Source organism: Canis lupus, chromosome 31 (genome assembly GCF_003254725.2).
Source record: "Canis lupus dingo isolate Sandy chromosome 31, ASM325472v2, whole genome shotgun sequence".
NCBI lineage: Eukaryota > Metazoa > Chordata > Mammalia > Carnivora > Canidae > Canis > Canis lupus.
The window spans coordinates 33,010,809-33,026,107 of record NC_064273.1 but is presented as its reverse complement, the minus strand read 5'-3'; positions in this window follow the sequence as shown (position 1 = coordinate 33,026,107).

Genomic DNA, 15,299 nt, shown 5'->3' with positions numbered 1-15,299 from the left:
GTGAAATTGCATCATACTAAAAAGCTTCTGCACAACAACAAAAAAAATCAACAAAATGAAAAGACAACCTACTGAGTAAGAGAAAATATTTGAAATTGTGTATCGAATAAAGGGCTAATACATGAAGAACTCATACAACTCTATAGTAAAACAAAACAAACAATTGGATTAAAAGATGGACATAAGATCTAAATAGACATTTTCCAAAGAAGACATATAGATGGCAAACAGATACATGAAAAAATGCTCAACATTATTAGCCCTTAGGGAAGTGCAAATCAAAACCACAATGAGATCCCATCTCACAGCTGTTAAAATGGCTATTATTGAAAAGACAAGAAATAGCAAGTGTTGTCGGTGAAGAAAAGGAAACCCTTATGTACTATTGGTGGGAATATAATTGGTGTAGCCATTATGGGAAACTGAAAGAATATTTCTAAAAAAGTTAAAAACAGAATTCTCATGTGATCAGAAATTCTACTTTGGGGCATTTGTCCAAAGAAAACAAAAACATTAATTTGAAAAGATGTCTGTATCCCATTGTTCATTGTAGAATTATTTACAATAGCCAAGATATGGAAACAACCTAAGTGTCCAGCAATCAATAAATGGATAAAGAAATCATGTGCTATATATACACATATCTATTATCTATCTTTTTTAATGAATTAATTTTTTATTGGTGTTCAATTTACCAACATACAGAATAACACCCAGTGCTCATCCCATCAAGTGCCCCCTTCAGTGCCCGTCACCCAGTCACCCCCACCCCCCGCCCTCCTCCCCTTCCACCACCCCTAGTTCATTTCCCAGAGTTAGGAGTCTTTATGTTCTGTCTCCCTTTCTGATATTTCCCACACATTTCTTCTCCCTTCCTTTATATTCCCTTTCACTATTATTTATATTCCCCAAATGAATGAGAACATACACTGTTTGTCCTTCTCCGATTGACTTACTCAGCATAATACCCTCCAGTTCCATCCATATTGAAGCAAATGGTGGGTATTTGTCATTTCTAATGGCTGAGTAATATTCCATTGTATACCTAGACCACATCTTCTTTATCCATTCATCTTTCGATGGACACCAAGGCTCCTTCCACAGTTTGGCTATTGTGGACATTGCTGTTAGAAACATCGGGGTGCAAGTGTCCCGGTGTTTCATTGCATCTGAATCTTTGGGGTAAATTCCCAACAGTGCAATTGCTGGGTCGTAGGGCAGGTCTATTTTTAACTCTTTGAGGAACCTCCACACAGTTTTCCAGAGTGACTGCACCAGTTCACATTCCCACCAGCAGTGTAAGAGGGTTCCCTTTTCTCCGCATCCTCTCCAACATTTGTGGTTTCCTGCCTTGTTAATTTTCCCCATTATCACTGGTGTGAGGTGGTATCTCATTGTGGTTTTGATTTGTATTTCCCTGATGGCAAGTGATGCAGAGCATTTTCTCATGTGCGTGTTGGCCATGTCTATGTCTTCCTCTGTGAGATTTCTCTTCATGTCTTTTGCCCATTTCATGATTGGATTGTTTGTTTCTTTGGTGTTGAGTTTAAGAAGTTCTTTATAGATCTTGGAAACTAGCCCTTTATCTGATATATCATTTGCAAATATCTTCTCCCATTCTGTAGGTTGTCTTTTAGTTTTGTTGACTGTATCCTTTGCTGTGCAAAAGCTTCTTATCTTGTCTATCATCTATCTACCTATCTATCCATATCTATAATGGAATGCTACTCAGCCATAAAAAAGAATAAAATCTTGCATTTGTGACAACATGGATGAAACTTAAGGACACTATGCTAAGTGAAATAAGTCAATGAAAAACGAAGACTTTATGGTATCTTTTTATGTGTAATTTTTAAAAACCAAAACCAAAACAAAACAAAAACAAACTCATGGTTGTAGACAACAGATTAGTGGTTGCCAGAAAAAGAGGTAGAATATGGGGTATTTGAAAGAAGTTTAAAAGGTAAAAAGAAAAATAATTTAGTTGATATAAAACAGACATATAAATTTTAAATCATTCTTCATTTGGGGAATATAAATAATAGTGAAAGGGAAAATAAGGGAAGGGAGAAGAAATGTGTGGGAAATATCAGAAAGGGAGACAGAACGTAAAGACTGCTAACTCTGGGAAACGAACTAGGGGTGGTAGAAGGGGAGGAGGGCGGGGGGTGGGAGTGAATGGGTGACGGGCACTGGGTGTTATTCTGTATGTTAGTAAATTGAACACCAATAAAAAAAAATAAAAATAAAAAAAATAAATAAATAATTCTTACAATATTGGCTTTACACACACACACATTTACATTGGGAAAAAAGAAAAACTATAAACAAACAAACAAATATAATAAAACCTTCCCTGGGGCACCTGGGTGGCTCAGTTCATTAAGTGTCTCTTGATTTTGGCTCAAGTCATGATCTCAGGGTCATGAGATCCAGCCTTGCAACAGGTTCCTTGCTAAGCATGGTGCCTACTTGGGATTCACTCTCTACCTCTCCACCTCTCCTCCTGCCCCTCCCCCCACTCACACACTCACTCTCTCTCAAAAAAAAAAAAACCACCAAAACCCCCCAAAAAACAAGCTGGTGCAGTCACTCTGGAAAACAGTATGGAGGTTCCTTAATTTAAAAATATGGCTTCCCTACAACCCAGCAGTTGCATTACTAGATATTTATCTGAAGGGGCACCTGCATCTTTATGTTATAGCAGCAATGTCCACCATAGTCAAACTATAGAAAGAGCCCATATATCCATCAACAGATGGATGGATAAAGAAGATATGGTGTGTGTGTGTATATACATATTTTATGTGTATATATATGTGTATATATATATATATATAATGGAATATTACTCAGCCATCAAAAAGGATGAAATCTTACCACCTACATTGATGTGGGTAGAACTGGAGGATATTATGCTAAGTGAAATAAGTCAATCAGAGAAATAATTTTCATTTGGCTTCACTCATGTGGAATTTAAGAAACAAAGCAGGATCATAGGGAAAGGGAAGGAAAAATAAAATAAAACAAAATTAGAGAGGGAGATAAACCATAAAAAACTTTTAACTATAAGGAACAAACTGAGGGTTGCTGGAGAGGAATTGAGGGGAATGGGGAAACTGGGTGATAGGCATTAAGGAGTGCACATGATGGAATGAGCACTGAGTGTTATATGCAATTGGTGAATTACTGAACTCTAAATCTAAAACTAATGATACACTATATGTTAACTAATTGAATTTAAACAAAATAACAAAAAAATACCCCAAACCAATAATGTTCATGAATGATTATATAAACAAAACAAATAAAAAACAACAAAAACCCAAACCTTCCCTCAATCACCTGAACAATCTTCACCTACACAGCACTTTCTGGTCTTCTTCATAGCATAAATTCTTGGAAGTATCTATACTCATTGGTTTCATTTCCTAATCTTAATTTTCTACTTAACCCACCCCACCCATTATTTATTTTATCAAAACCATTCTCCTGGGATCATCAGTGAGTTCCATGAGAGTGAAGTCAATGGAAACTTTTTGGTCTTCATTTTCTTGGCTTTTCAGGGGCACTTGCGACTGTTGACAGTGGCTTTGGCTTCTGTGACATCATACTCCATTTTTTCTCCTCTTGGTATTCAAACAAACAAACAGAGTCCTTTTTAAGCTAAAATAAAACTAACTCAAGTCAGGATGTCTTACTTCATCAGTCTGTTGTCTCAAACTTCAGCAACCAGAACTGCACATGCCCAGATTAGAAGGAAGTTCATTTCCCCTCAGCCCTTTAGCTCTCTGTTTCTAGAGGGAGGAGACCAAACTCAGCTATGCTACCTTGAAGCTGGAGGACTTCATAACCTGGTTACTGACAGCAGCTCAGAATAAGTGTACTGCTAGATAGCACCAGAGCCTGATGTTGTTACCCAATCTGGGGGCAGCGTTGTGCATCTAAAGTGATATCCCCTTCTTGTGGCCACCAGTAGTTCCTAGGGCCTGGCAGGCCAATGGGACATAGCCAGCTTGACCACACTCACCAGATGTCTCCAATAGCTACTTTCCATGACCGCTGAAGCAAATTATGGTATCTGGCTCCTGAAACACCAACAGCCTGAGAAAGTGTGGCTTGACTGAGCTTTCATCTCTTGTCTTTGCCCTACCTTTTGGTGAAGATCCCAGTGGGCTCAGCCAAGGATGGGCCACCATAGAATTGGATTAAATCCCAATCTGATCCCTAGGCACACACACAACCATTCCCCAGGCTGCAAGTCTGTCACCAATATGTCCGGGATTAGGAAGTTCCTGACAGCAGTAACCTAGTGAATCTCACTACTTTCTCCTCCATGATGAGTGCTATCTCATTCAATGAATAAAAAAACATTCAACAAAGTGCTTATTATGTAGGGCATATTTTAATAGACACCATGGATATGGGAGGAATGAAGAAAAATCCCAATACTATAGACTTAATATTTCCAGTGTTAAGGCTACTTCCTGCTATTGAACTTAAGTCAAGACCAGCTTCACCTACCTACCATGTTTTCTGCAAAGGGAAGTATTTATTATTATCTATCCTATTCTATTCTATTTTATCCTGTCTTCCTGTGTGCAAACTCCTGGAATTTGTGCCAGCAAACAACATGCTATATCACACTGGATAAACTGGGAAGTTAGGAGGAGGTGGTGGTTATGTTAGAGAAAAGCTGTATCTCTAACACAGCCTGCCTACACAACCAGGCCCCTGTTTCATGAAAAGCCATTTCCTCTGCATCATGTCATATGAGCTTATAATTTGCAAGGCATCTCACCTTGGCATCTCGGTGGCTTCATGTCAGGGGCTCAGTCTGCTTAGCCCCAATAGAATGACTTGAGCTTTTTTCTTTGCTCATGAGACCAGGGAATATAGTTTTAAAAAAAGGAGTACTCACATAATTACACTCCATTAGCCCAATCTATGATGGTTTGCTGAAGCCCTTCCCCTGAAACTTTAGGCACAACCCATTATTCCATTCCCATCAGCTACTTACAAACCTGTTCTGAAGTGATGGGGTATGTGTTGTCTAAAATATGCCTACAAATTCTTTGACACTCTCTTGAAAAGGTGGAGCCTATTCTCCTCTTGACTTAGACAATGGAGGCAGTGACTCACTTCTAGTGAACAGGGAAGCAAAGCACAAGTGACAGAGGACAATGTCAGGGGCAGGGCACTTGAAGGTGTGGTGTTTTCTTGTTTGCTTTCTCCCTTGAATCACTATCCCTGGAAGATGCTAGCTTTCGTGTAATAGGAATTACTGTGTAGAGGCCCATGTAGTGAGGAAGTGAGAACTCCAGTCAAGCCAGTGAAAACTTAAGTGCTTCCATCAGTGGTGTCTTCTCCAGCCCCAATTGGCTTCTCAGATGACTGCAGCTCCTGCTAACGCCTTGCCTGAAACCTCATGAGAGACTTGGAGTAGAAGCACCTGACCAAGTCTCTTCCACATTCTTGACCATCAAAAACATTGATAATAATAATAAAGTAATAAATGCTTGTTGCTATAAACCACCACCTTCCAAGGTAATTTGTTAGGCAACAGCAGATAACTAATACAAGGCATCATTACATTTACAAAAATTACTAAGAATCTAGCATAAAATTATGAGTTTTATCAATGCCAGGGCATTATAATGACATGTCTTAAGACAGAAACCCAAAGTTTATCGCTTGTGTTAGTTAGGCTAATTAGCACCAGCTACTATAACAAACAAGCCTCCCCCACCCACAAATCCCAGGTACTTATCAGAATAAATGCTTAGTTCTTTTTTTTTTAAGATTTTGCTTATTTATTCAAAGACACAGACACACACACACACAGAGAAAGAGAGAGAGAGAGAGGCAGAGACATAGGCAGAGGGATAAGCAGGCTCCCCTCAAGGATCCCAATGTGGGACTTGATCCCTGAACTCCAGGATCACGCCCTGATCCAAAAGCAAGGCTCAACCACTGAGCCATCTAGGCATCCCATAGTTCTCCTTTGCAAGAAGTCCAATGTAGCTAAGCCATCTGCACAGCCATCTGCAGTCCTAGATCACTGAGCAAAGCAAAAGAAGGAATAGAAGAATTAACTGCCTTGGTCAGAAAAGAATATACATCAGTTATACTGGTACTCTGTTGTCCAGAACCAATCACATGTCCTCAATCCAGCTAGCTACAATGGAGACTACGAAATTTTGGGGAGTCCAAGAATATTGATGACTGCTATTGACACTGCCACGTGGCCCCTGTTAGGGTCTTCTAATTTCTTTTTTTTTAATAATAAATTTATTTTTTATTGGTGTTCAATTTGCCAACATACAGAATAACACCCAGTGCTCATCCCGTCAAGTGCCCCCCTCAGTGCCCGCCACCCAGTCACCCCCACCCCCACCCCCCCCGCCCTCCTCCCCTTCCACCTCCCCTAGTTCGTTTCCCAGAGTTAGGAGTCGGAAATAGCAGAACGGGAGACAGAACATGGAAGACTCCTAACTCGGTCTTCTAATTTCAAAGCTGAAGTAAACCTGGTTTTAAAGAGGTATGAGAGCACCTGGGTGGCTCAATGGTTGAGCGTCTACCTTTGGCTCAGGTTGTGTACCTAGGTTCTGGGGATGGAGTCCCATGAGCCTGCTTCTCCTCTGCCTGTGTCTCTGCATCTCTCTGTGTGTCTCTCATGAATATAAATAAAATCTTTTTAAAAATTAAATAGGTATGTAATCTGCGTTTGTTCTGTGTACACAGCCTGGGGATTGAAATGGGACACATATTAACCATAATAAACCCTATTATCTTATTCTTTGGATTTTGTCAGTAAATTTTACTGTTTCCTACGTAAAGTCCCCAACACAAATTGTTTTTCTGAGAATCCCCCAGGCACCTGAGACAAACTTTATCAGAAAACCAAGGAGTCTGTTATTTCCTTCCTTTCTCCTGCTGGGCAGCATCCAGCACTCCGCGATCTGCCCATGGCACTGTGAAGAGAAGTAGGTCCATTAGGGTTTGGTGAGTACTGTGCTTCCAACAGAAGGCAAACAGACCGTTCCATGAAAAGGGAGACAACTGTCTCTCTCCACTTTGTGTCTTACTTGGTGTCTTGGAACGTGAAGCTGAGCTTTGGATGAAAACAGCTCTTTAGGACTCACGTGTGTGTCTTTGGCTGGAGCCACATTATTGAAACAAAAATGGCACTAGCATTCCTCCAGCAGTAGCTCTCCCCCTCCCCCCTATACCCACCACCTGTGACACATTTCTCCCATCTCTGTCATCCATCCACCCTTTAGCAGTTCATAAGCAACTCTTTTATTACTTGTCTTGTAAAACAAAGAGATTCCTGGACAATGGTGGAGATCCGTGCTGGTGGGTGATGTTAGGATGCTATAGTTCTGCTCCATTCTATTATTGCTGCTAAGGGTATACATCCTGACAAGAGATGGGACCTGGAGTAATCTGACACCGCACTTTCCAGTCTCCCCCAAGCTTGTCCTTATCGACCTTACCCACATTTCCCTGCACTTTCCAAGAGGCTTTTGAATATACTCCTTTAGCACATTATGACCGTGCACCTATTACATATGGCTATGTAATTCCGGGCCCTAAGAACTTCCTAAAAGTGTGAACTTTAACCCCCACCCACATTTTCTGGCATAGGATTTCCCCAAACTTCCCCATTGTTTCCTTTTCCTAAGTTAGATGTTTGAAAATAAAAGTTATAAAGCATTTCTCAGACTTCCAAGAAATTTTATTAAACATCTTGATAAGTGGAATACAAAGAAGTTGAAGTATGAAGATCAAATTCTCTTTAAAATACATGAAGGCTCATATAAATGAGGAGAAACATGCTTTACAGAACCATGGTGTTGGTTTTTCTGAACCAAAAGCACTTGAACAAAATAGTTTGAGACATTCAGTAATTCCAAACTGTGGCTGGGCTCACCCATCCCTAATTTCAAGGGAAATTAAATCCATGTGTTTCTCATTCATTTACACTCAGCTCACCAAAATACTGTTCCGTAAGAGCGACGGGACTACCAGGAAGCTGCCCAGTCTGTTTTTAAGCCATGTCCTCAGCTGGGAAGTGAGCCTGGCCAGCGTCCCCTTGGATCAGCCTCTCTGGTGGCTGATGTTCCACTTTGTGGAACCCACAAAGTCCTAATAGACTCAAAATTCTCTGAGGTAGACTCACAGATATGTGAGGGCTTGGAGAGGTCAAGAGTCCAGGTCCCTGCCTCAGGGAAGACCTACAGTTAGAGGTCTTGTTACTACAGTTTGGTTCTGTCTTCTTTGCCAATCTGTTCTTATCAACAACAACCCTGCCCTTCAGGAAATTCCTCCTTCCAGCTGCTCTGAAAGGCTCCTGTGCTATAATGGACACTGTCAATGTTTCACTTAGAAGTCTCTGGATATCGTGCCCAGCTCCCGACTTTTACAAACTTTGCTGCTAGAGGTTCACCCTGGGAACCTGGAACTCTCACACCCTCAGTTCAGGCAGGAGAAAGAAGAATCATGTATTGTAAGGAATAGTTATGTGACTTAAAATGGGTTTCTTTGGTGACTGATCTGGGTGGGCACAGAATAATGCAAAAGAGAGGCATATGAAAATAAAAGATTATACTTGCAGGTCCTGGAGGAGAGAGGCATGGCATGGTATAGCATGTAGGGGCCACATGGACAGAACACTCAGGGAGTGGGTTCAACCACGCAGGTGGGAAGCCCAGAAGGAATGACACCCAAGGACAAGTGCCTGTAGTGGGGTCAGGTGGAGTACACCAGCAAAAGGGTGAGCAGGGGCAGCCCAGGTGGCCCAGCAGTTTAGCGCCACCTTCGGCCCAGGGTGTGATCCTGGAGACCCAGGATCAAGTCTCAGGTCGGGCTCCCTGCATGGAGCCTGCTTCTCCCTCTGCCTGTGTCTCTGCCTCTCTCTCTCTCTCTCTCTCTCTCTCTCTGTGTCTCTCATGAATAAATAAATAAAATCTTTTTTAAAAAAGTGTGAGCGGGTTTTATTGGTACATTTGTTGTCACTAGGTCACAGTCAGGGAGGGCAAAGAAGGAACCAGCCTTATCACCCTGGTACACCTGGTCTCCTGGGTGGGGTATTTGCAGCCTATTTGTGGGCACATTGAGACAACAGGAAAAAAAGGAAGTTTTAAACATTTACAATCAGGAGACTTGGTGGATGGATGATGAGCCCAGGGTGTCTGCTCCCTCCTTAGAAAATGACTGGATGGAAATGTTTGATAGGCCTCTAAGAAGAAACCCCAGAGTTTTCCCTGACTACTATTTCATGTATAGTCTCCCTTACAACAGGGATATCTGATCACCACTCCATTCCCTTGATAGCAGGGACCAAAAGGACAGCCCAAGTCCCCAGAAGCTCATATCATGGTTCTCCCACAGCCTGGACTCTGGTACGAAGAGACACTAAGGAAAAATATGGTACTGATTTTGCTCTGACACAACATCAAAACTAGGAAAATGGAAAAAGGGTGAGGAATGCCAGTGGGCATTCTCAGCAAACTCCGCAAAGAGCAAACTGCCAATGGATGCCATACTTTCGGGGGAACATGCCAAGATCACTACCATCTTGTGGATAAAGCCTGACACATGGCAAGTGATCAATAAATATTTGATGTTGAAATAGTAAAGCTCTCCATAGGAATGGCAAAGTGGGAATATTCCTGGCATGGATCAGCAGCTCTGACTTTCAGGCCAGAACCTGCCACACTTGGAAGATGATAATTCTTCTGAGGAGAAGCCATAAAGCACAATGATGAAGTGAGCAATGCCTGTGGCTGAGTCTGCCTCTTCTGGGTATCAGCTGAGTGACCTTGGCAAATCCTTTAAACTCACTTTACTTTAGTCTTGATATTGTTTGTTATGGGATAGTAATAGTACCTGCTTTTGCACTGAGGATTAAATGAGTAAATTTCTGTGCTGCTGTGAGAACAGTACCCAACACTTAGTACGTGTCTAATTAATGTCAGAGGTGATTGTTATTTCTGTCAGACTCTCACAGATTGATAAGACTATATAGGAAAAGTTGTGGGACATGCCACAGCTCTATAAGAATGGGATTGGTGATGCTAATTACACATGGGAAGAGGATTTATAAAATGCTCCTTGGCAATATCTAGATTTAGTCATGTGGTCTCAGGCTCCCTTTAGTATAGAATTCAACTACCAGCTTTGGTATCATCTGGGAGCTTGTTACAAAAATGAGGGATCTCAGGACCCATCCCAAGTCTAGTGAATCAGAATCTTCATTTCAACTAGCTCCCTAGTGATGAATATGTACGCTAATTCTTGAATCCTATTTATTGTGGTAAAATTAAGATATAATAACTTCATTCACTTACGTTGTCCTGGTGTGTGTGAGGTGTGTGTGTGTGTGGGAGGGGGTGTTTAGCTTATTGAGGTATAATTGACAAACAAAATAGCACACACTTAATGCATATGTCCATGAGTTTGAACACGTGCACACACGTGATACGATCACCACAACCAAAATTCTAAACATATTCATTATTTCAAAAAATTTCCTTATGTTCCATTTTGTGGAGATTTTTTTGTAAGACTATTTAACCTGAGATCTATCCTCTTAAAATATTGTAAATTATAGAATAGTTTATTGTTAATAATAGGTACTATGTCAAACAGTAGACCTCTAGACCTTAGTTTTGAGATTAAAAAAACTATATCATCACGACAAAAATTCTGAACATTTCCATCATCCTCAAGAATTTCCTCATGCCCTTTGCTTTCTGTTTCATTCTCCACCTTTGACCCCAGGCAGCATCTGGTTATCCTTCTGTTACTGTAGATTATTTGGAATATTTTAGAATTCTATATGGAAAAAGCAGTATGTATTCTCTTTAGCTGGCTTCCTTTGTTCATCATAATGACTTTGAGATCCATCTATATTGTTGTCTTCATCAGTAGATCTTAATTTTTATTGTATCCCATTGTACAAGTAGATCACATTTTGTTAACCCGCTCACCTATTGAACATTTAGACTGTTCACAGATTTTCCAGCTATTATAAATAAAGTTCCCATGAACAATGATGTATACGTCTTTGAATGGATATATATTTTCCTTGCACTTGGGTAATGTCTAGAAATAGAATTGACTGGGTCTCTGCTTGGCTGTACATTAGGCATTTATCATTATCCCCCAGGTCCCTGGGCTTTGTCAACTTTTTAAAGTCTTTTTTTTCCCACTCTTTTCTTTAGTTTGGCTACTTCTGATATATTCAAGTTTACCTATCCTTCCCTTTTTCACTTCCATTCTGCTATTCAACCCATTAGTAAATTTTTTATTGCAGATATTTTATTTTTTTTAGTTCCAAAATTTCAGCTTGGTTCTTATTTATACATTCTATATTACTAGTGAGTTTTATTTTTTCATTCATCACCATTGTATTTTCTCTGTCTCATTGAGCAGTTTTAACATTTATGAGTCATCTCAGGGTCAACCTCTGTTAATTGTCTTTTCTCCTGAGTCTGGATCACATTTTTCTGATTCTTTATATGTCATTTAATTTTGCACTGTATCTTGAAAATTGTCAAGGACTTGTAGTGTCCTTCTTATAAAGTGTGCTAATGCTTTTCTTTTAACAGGCAACAACTTGGGTAGGGTTAAACTTCAAACTTGATCTCAACCATGGTTATGCAGTGCCTCTGTTCTTAGTTTGGACTTTGAAGTCTACCCCATGTGTAAATGGTTCAGTGGTCACCCACAGACTTTTCTAGATTTTATGCACAGAATTAGGGATTCCCATTCCCCTCTTTCTTAGATTTTTGCCACCCTCCAGTAACCCTGGTTGCCTTGGGCACCTTCCCTTTTATCTTGAGCCAGAATAATGATAACTTTTCATAGGAGTATTAGCTGATCTATGACATATCACAACTGCAGTTGTCTTAGGGCAAGACAACACAGATGGGAACTTCACCCATACTTGTTGATTCCCATGAATTTCAACTCTCTTTAAGAGAGTGTTTCTCTTTATTCTGTAGAATCCTTGGGTAACTAATTTTATGTATTTTTCCCCAGCATGCATAGCTATTATCTGTAGAAGGTTAAATTTGTTACTTCAAACAGAACTATTGTTCCTATATTTTTTATTTCATTGATTTCTGGCTTGTTTTTGATATTTCCTTCCATTTATTTTGGGTTCAATTTACTATTCTTATAACTTATTGAGGCTGGAGACTAAATTATTGATTTTAGGCCTTTCTTCTCTAAAATAAAGACCTAAAGCTATAGAATTTCCTTTGAGCACTCTTACTGATCCTATCTTTATTTAAATTTTTGGTAGTTTGTCCATCATGGATTTTTTGCATTAATTTTGGTTTTAAAAAACCATTGCCTCAAAATATTCGTCTTGATTGCTTACCTTTTCAGCACCCCTTATATTTAGCACCCAAGGCAAATGTCTCATTATCTTACCTCACTCCACCCTAGTTTTATCAGAAGAATCCATGTTGAGTCACTTACCTAAGTGAATCAAGGCCTGGAAGCAGCCCAGTTGCAAGGCCTGGCTCTGGAGATATAGCTGGGCAGTTGTGGACTATTATCTATAGGCATAGTAAGCTCAATCACGTCAGGGAAACTTTCTGAGAGGCTGGAGCTGTGTGTTATGGGGAGACAATAGAGTGGCCAGGAGCCCATATCAGGGATATCACAGACTTGTCAAGAAAGCCGTTCAAACAAGGCATTCAGCAGCACTCTCAGGACTTGGCCAGGGACATGCCAGACAGAGGGAGAAGCGTACCCAACAGCTTAGAGGCTGGAAAGAGGAGGAAGCATTCAGGGAATTCCAAATGGTTCAGGATGTATGATGTATGAAGACAGAATGCGAAGCAAAAGAAGGTGGTTGTCAGGAACCAGAACTCAGAAAGCCATCAATTCATGTTAGGACACTTGGTCTTTATTTTAAAGAGTCAAGTTTGGTGTGAGGATGTAATATGATCAGATTTTAATGTCATACATTCTAGAATGACCACTCTGGGTACAGCATGGAAGGCGGACTGAAAGGGAAAAAGACTGGAGACAGTACAGCCACTGCAAAGCTTTTTGGATAAAACAGATGATGGATGATGATAGCCTGAACAAAAGGTGGAGCAATAGAATGAAAGCCATGTCAGGGGTGCTATGGACAGAGACTGGCAATGGGTTAGATTATGTTGGAGAGGGATCCCTGGATGGCTCAGCAGTTTAGTGCCTGCCTTCAGCCCAGGGCATGATCCTGGAGTCCCAGGATCAGGTCCCATATCGGGCTCCCTGCATGAAGCCTGCTTCTCCCTCTTCCTGTGTCTCTGCCTCTCTCTGTGTCTCTCATGAATAAATAAAATATTTTTTTAAAAAAAAGAAAGATTATGTTAGAGAGAGGTAGGAGTAGCAAGGTGGAATTCAGATTTCCAGTGCTAGGAGAGGAGATGGTTTGAGGATGAAAACAATGAATGAGAGCATTGTTCTCAGAACATGTGATGCCACCTGATTCAGCAAAATGATGCAAGTATGAGAACGCAGCAGTTGTTCCTTAGCTCTAAACTGTGGACCCTGCAGAGCTGCCTTCATGAAGCATGCCTTAATTGAAAGAAGGGTTTTTCCTAACCTTTGTAGTAGAGGACACAAGATGCCAAAAATTACAGACACAGAATTATGAAATGCATCTAAAAATCAAGTACTTTCAAGTCTTGGGAAATCAGCAAGCTCTTTGTGATAGCAGTTGTGGTGGCAAGGAGCCCAGTATGTGATGAACTTGTAGAGGCTACAGCTATCCTCTGACTACATGAAAACCAGTGTCAAAAAGTCTTCCCATGGGGACACCTGGGTGGCTCAGCAGTTGGCCGAGGGCGTGATCCTGGAGTCCTGGGATCGAATCCCACACTGGGCTCCCTGCATGGGAGCCTGCTTCTCTCTCTGCCTATGTCTCCGTCTCTCTCTGTGTGTCTCTCAAGAATAAATAAATAAAATCTAAAAAAAAAAGGCATCCCATGTATGAAGCAGTGGAGAGGATTCCCAAGAAGACTTTTTGTTCTCTACACTGAAAACCAGAAACCCTTTCAGAAGGACTATCTAGGAGTGTCCCCTGCCATGGTTTCCACAGAGCTATGATCAAATTACAACAGAAAATCTGCTGAAGATCTGCTTTGTCTGTTCATTATGCAGCACTGGGAGATCCAGGACAGTCACTGTAATTGAGAGGAGCATGTATCTCTTCCAAGGAGGAGAAGAGGAGCAGGGTTGAGTGTAGACAAGCTGGTGATGAAGTCAATAGGAAAGAAGAGTGTTATATGTTGAACTGTCCCTTCAAAAAGATATGTGGAGGTCCTAACTCCTAGTACCTCAGAATGTGATCTTATTTGGAAATAAGGTCTTTACAAAGGTAATCAAATCAAAATGAGCTCATTAAGTGGTCCTTAATTCAATCTAACTCGTGTCCTTAAAATGGAAAGATACACTGAGAAGAGATGATACGAAGACCCAGGTAGAGAGGCCTTGTGAAGACAGAGCAGAGGTTGGAGAGGCACAGCCACAAACCAAAGAATGTCCGGGGCTTCCAGAACCTGGAAGAGGTCAGAAAGGAACCTGTCTTACAGGTTACAGAGAGAGCACAGCCCTGAAAGCCTATTTCAGACTCTTGCCTCCAGAACTGGGACAACAAATTTCTGTTGCTATAAACCACTAAGTTTGTGGCAATTTGTTATGGCAGCCCTAGGAAAAGAATATGAATAGTATGGCTCTTTTAGGAATCTGCTTTGAACTCCTTAGTACAAGGAACATTGCCAAATCAATATTTTTTAAAAAGTTTTTTAAATTCAATTAGCCAACATTTAGTACTTTATTAATTTCAGATGTAGTGTTCAATAATTTATGAGTTGCATGTAACACTCAGTGCTCATCACATCAAGTGCCCTCCTTAATGCCCATCACCCAATTATCCCATCCCTCTCAAGTCCCCTCTAGCAACCCTCAGTTTGTTTCCTAAGGTTAAGAGTCTCTCATGGTTTTTCTCCTTCTCTGATGATTTTCCATTCAGTTTTCCCTCCCTGGCCCTATGATCCTCTTCACTGTTTCTTATATTCCACATATGAGTGAAACCATATAATTGTCTTTCTCTCATTGACTTATTTTGCTCAGCATAATACCCTCTGGTTTCATCCACGCCCATGTAAATGGTAAATATTCATCTTTTCTGATGGCTGAGTAAGATTCCATTGTATATATACCACATCTTCTTTACCCATTCTTCTATCCATGGACATCTCAGCTCTTCCCACAGTTTGGCTATTGTG